This window comes from Grammomys surdaster, unplaced genomic scaffold (genome assembly GCF_004785775.1).
Source record: "Grammomys surdaster isolate TR1022 unplaced genomic scaffold, NIH_TR_1.0 215, whole genome shotgun sequence".
NCBI lineage: Eukaryota > Metazoa > Chordata > Mammalia > Rodentia > Muridae > Grammomys > Grammomys surdaster.
The window spans coordinates 5148108-5153622 of record NW_021604660.1 but is presented as its reverse complement, the minus strand read 5'-3'; the positions used below and the strand labels follow the sequence as shown (position 1 = coordinate 5153622).

At 38.6% G+C, this 5515-nt stretch overlaps 1 pseudogene; it reads left to right on the top strand.

Annotated features, from left to right (window-relative positions):
* Positions 1–4842: 4842 nt before the first annotated feature.
* Positions 4843–5196, top strand: LOC114625351 (annotated as a pseudogene).
* Positions 5197–5515: the final 319 nt, after the last annotated feature.

Here is a 5515-nt window from a genome sequence, read left to right as displayed (position 1 = left end):
TTTCCCCCTTTTTTATTTTTTTATTTTTTTATTGGATGTTTTATTTACATTTCATGTTATCCCCTTACCCCATCCCCCCAACCCAGGAACCCCCATCCCCTCACCCCTCTTCTTGCTTCTCAGTGGATGTACCCCTACCTACTCCCCCACTCCCACCTCTCCACCCTCAAATTCCCACCCACTGGGGCGTCCAGCCTTCATGAAACAAAGGATCTCTTCTCCCACCTATGCCCAACAGGGTCCTCCACTGATCTTAATAAAATAGAAACAAACAAATAAAGACTCATTGAAACAAAGAGAAAAATTTTTTTCTTTGAGAAAAATTAGCAAGATTTACAAGCAACCCAAATAACAGAGAGTTAAGAACCAATTTAATATATTAGAGAGTATAATAGACACTGAGGATCATAAGGGCTTTTTTAAATCTGTATTTCATCGAACAGGGAAAAAAAGCTTAAAAAATGATGAGTGTTTTGGTATTCACAACCTTCCAAAGTTAAATTAACATTAAATAAATAATTTAAACAGACCAACAACACTTAGATAGGAGCAGTGATCAAAAATCTTCTAACTAAAAACAGCCCATGACCAGATACACTCAGCACAGAACTCTCCCTTATTATCAAAGAACTAATGTCAATATTCCTGAAATTATCCAACAACAAAGTGTAGAAACAGTTATATTTTATAATACCACTATTATCCTGATACCAAAACCACACAATGACCCAACAAAACAAAGAAAATTATAGACCAATATCCTTTCTGACCATACAATTTAAAATTCTCAATAAAATATTTATGAATTCTAGAGCATATCAAAAGTATTGTCTATCATTATCAAGTAGGTTTCATCCCAAAGATACAGAGATCGTTGAATATGTATAATTCAGTAAATGTAATCCATCACACAAAGACAAACACACACACACACACACACACACACACACACACACAATCATCTCATTAGGTGCTGAAAATAGCCTTGACAAAAAATCCAAAACCCCTTCATAATAAAAGTCCTGGAAAGACTAGTGATACAAAAGACACAACTCAACATAATGAAGGAATATATAGCAAGCCCACAGCCAACATCAATAGAGAGAAAGTATTTTCTCTAAAAACAGGAACAATTCAAGGATAGCCATTCTTTCCATACCTATTCAATAGAATAGTTGACATTTTAGCTAAACCACTGAGACAACTGAAGAAAATCAAGGGGACACACATAGGAAAGGAAGAAGTCAAGATACCTATTTGTAGATAGTATGATTTTATACATAAAGACCCTAAAAATTCTATCAGGAAACTTCTACAGCTGATAGACACTTTCAGTAAAGTAGCAGGATACAAATTTAGCACACACACACACACAATCAGTAGCCTTTACTGAGAAAGAAATTTTTTTAAAAAGTATCCTTCATAATAGTCCCAAAAAATGCCTTGGAGCCTTCTGCACCCAATCTCACAAATCCCAGAGGAAGTGGGCCTCCAAGGAGCTCTAACCTGGGCAGTATCTTAAGTAAGGAGACAGCAACACCTGCCCAAAACAGAGAATAACTGGGACCCACTGGGACCCAGGAATTCACTCCTGGCCCGGAGCACTGGTTCCTTCTGATCTGGGCCGAAGCATTGAGCAGATCTTGGGCCCCAGCTCTAACCCCAGTAGTAACACCCACCCCACATAGTTCTGAAACAACCAAGATAATAGGGAAGACAAGCTCCAGTCACAAACAGGGCAAGTAGCACTAAGGAGATCCAGATGACGAAAGGCAAGCGCAAGAACATAAGCATCAGCAACCCAGGGTACTTAGCGTCATTAGAACCTAGTTCTCCCACACTAGAAAGTCCTGAATTCCCCCCATATCACCAGGAAAGCAAGATTCAGATTTTAAATCACTTTTAATGATGATGATAGAGGACTTTAAGAAGGACATAAATAACACTCTCAAAGAATTTGAGGAGAATACAGGTAAACAGATAGAAGCCCTTAAAGAGGAAACAGAAAAATTCCTTAAAGAATTACAAGAGAACACAACCAAACAGGCGAAGGAATTGAACAAAACGATTAAGGACATAGAAATGGAAGTAGAAACAATAAAGAAAGGGAGACAACCCTGGATATAGAAAACCTAGGAAAAAAATCAGGAGTCATAGATGCAAGCATCACCAACAGAATATAAGAGATAGAAGAGAGAATCTCAGGTGCAGAAGATATCATGGAAAACATTGACACAACTGTCAAAGAAAACACAAAATGTAAAAAGTTCTTAACTCAAAACACCCAGGAAATCCAGGACACAATGAGAAGACCAAACCTAAGAATAATAGGTATGGATGAGAGTGGAGGTTCCCAACTTAAAGGGCCAATAAATATCTTCAACAAAATTATAGAAGAAAACTTCCCTAACCTAAAGAACGAGATGCCCATAAACATACAAGAATTCTACAGAACACCAAATAGACTAGACCACAAAAGAAATACCTCCAGTGACATAATAATCAAAACACCAAATATACAAAACAAAGAAAGAATATTAAAAGCAGTAAGGGAAAAAGGCCAAGTAACATACAAAGGCAGACCTATCAGAATTACACCAGACTTCTCGACAGATACTATAAAAGTGAGAAGATCCTGGACAGATGTCATACAGACCCTAAGAGAACACAAATGCCAGTCTAGGCTACTATACTCAGCAAAACTCTCAATTACCATAGATGGAGAAACCAAAATATTCCATGACAAATTCAAATTTACACAATATCTTTCCACAAACCCAGCATTACAAAGGATAATACCAGGAAGTCTCAATACAAGAAGGGAAATTATACCCTAGACAGAACCAGAAAGTAATCCTCTTCCAATAAATCCAAAATAAGATAGCCACACAAAGATAATTCCACCTCTAATAACAAAAATAACAGGAAGCAACAATCATTTTTCCTTAATATCTCTTAACATCAATGCCCTCAATTTCCCAATAAAAAGACATAGGCTAACAGACTGGATACGTAAACAGGACCTAGCATTTTGCTGCATACAGGAAACCCACCTCAGTGACAAAGACAGACACTACCTTAGATTAAAAGGCTGGAAAACAATTTTTCAAGCAAATGGTCCTAAGAAACAAGCTGGAGTAGCTATTCTAAAACCTCCAGCCTGAGAACACAAAGGGAGGGACTCATGGCTCCACCTGTATAGGTAGTTGAGGCCACCCTTGTCAAGCATCAGTGGAAGTAGAGGGCCTTGATGCCTGAAACTTTGGATTCCTTAGTGTTGGGGAATTCAAGAGCAGGGAGGCAGGAATGGGAGAATGGTGTGAACACACCCTCATAGAAACTCCCAGAATTATATGGATTAGACACGACAGAGGCATGCTACCAGAAGACCAGATTCCAGAATTCAAACAAAAAATTATCTTGATACTAAAATTTGTTTTGAGAATTGTATATTGCAGAATACACAGCCTTGGTGTATCTACTCATCAAGCAAGCTGAGCAGACCTGCTTGAACTTCTGATGTCCTGGAATTTCAGCTGGATGCAGTGAAGACACAGACGTCAGAGGCTTATCAATTTACTCTTCCCCCCCCATCCCTCTTCTAATATCTCGACACCCATAATAAGCTTGAAGAAGTTAATGAAGAGTCGGTGCCCCTATTCCCTGGGCTTGGGGACTGAGATGGTTAATATTGGGCTGTCTTACTGTCCAGAAACAGACACACTTGCGGAATAGTCAACTGATTATATTTGCCAAGACAGAGTAATCAACCCTTAATAATTCTGTATCACTAGATCTATCAGATGATCCTAGGCCAAAAGGCTGAAGATCGGATGCTCCAACGCTTTGTAGTATAGGAACTGTCCAGGTGTTCAGCGGTCTCTATAAATTGGCTAAGTTTTAGAAGCTATGCTTTATGCTTCCCATAATTTCAGTTAATTCAGTCATTCTGGATTTCTGACAGGGTTGAAGACTTATAGCCTCATAGCCAATCCCGGCTATTTACTTTTAGAGAAAACATTTGAGAGGATGATTTTCAGTTGACATTCATTCTAAAGCCAAAAGCCAAAAACCAAAAAAAAAAAAAGGTTCAGAACTAAGTCTTTTAGTTAAGAGAGATGACAGAGGTTCTGGTTAGTCAATGAAATGTTGGACTGGGTATTAGGTCTATCTTGTACTTTACTGATACAAAATAGTATAGTTATGCTCTAATTGTGTTTTGAGAGAAAAGTTTTATTTTAACAGGAAGGGTGATATGTACGAGATGCTAAGGTGAGAGGAGGAGAAGGAAAGGAGGAGGAGGAGCTAAAAGACGAGAGGGGGGGGTGGGACATGGAGGTAGATGTTTGCGTGTCTCCACCGTCAAAGATAGTTGGTATATCTAGTTTGGGTTACACTTCTGACTGTATGGGCATCTTGTTATTGAACATTACCAAACTTATAAAGCCTTTGATTAACATTTTAAAAATAAGTTACTAATAAAAAAAAGGATGAGGAGGGATGGTGATGGAATACATGTGACAGGAAATCAGACGAGGAAACTACCTGGAGGAAGAAAGGGAAGGGGCAGAGGGAAACAAATCAGAACTCTAATGACACATGTATGAGGATGCTGTAATAAAACCCAGTACTTTGTATGTTAACTTAAAATACTAATAAAGAAAGAAAAGCAAGAAGGAGGAGGGGGGATCGGATAGGGAGTTTCTGGGGGAGGGATGGGGAAAGGGGATGACATCTGAAATGCAAATAAATAAAATATCCAATAAAAAGAAAAGAAAAGCCTTGGAATAGCTCTAACCAAGCAAGTGAAAGACTTGTATAGCTCTTCCGGGGACGGTGCTTAGAGTGGAAGGTGCTCAAGATGGTCCAGCGTTTGACATACCGTCGTAGGCTTTCCTACAACACAGCCTCTAACAAAACCAGGCTGTCTCGAACCCCTAGCAACAGGATTGTTTACCTTTACACCAAGAAGGTTGGGAAGGCGTGTGCCCAGGCAGACTGCGAGGGGTTCGTGCTGTGAGATCCAAAGTCCTTATGAGATTGTCTAAGACAAAGAAACATGTCAGCAGGGCCTACGGTGGCTCCATGTGTGCCAAGTGTGTCCGCGACAGGATCAAGCGGGCTCTCCTTATTGAGGAGCAGAAAATCGTTGTGAAAGTGTTGAAGGCACAAGCACAGTGTCAGAAAGCAAAATAAATCTGCATTTTTTAAGTAATAAAAATCAAGGCTTAGTCAAAAAAAAAAAAGACTTGTATAATAAAAAAAATTTAAGACACTGAAGAAAGAAATTGAAAAAGACATCAGGAGTTGAAAAAAATCTCCCATGGCTGTGGATCAATAGGATTAATATAATAAAAAAAATAGCCACCCTACCAAAAATAATCAACAAATTCAAAACAACCCCCATCAGAATCCCAACATAATTCTTCACAGAAATTGGAAAAAAATGCAAATATTCAGTATCCTTAGTCATCAGGAAATGCAAGTTAAAACTACTCTGAGATTTCATTTTACC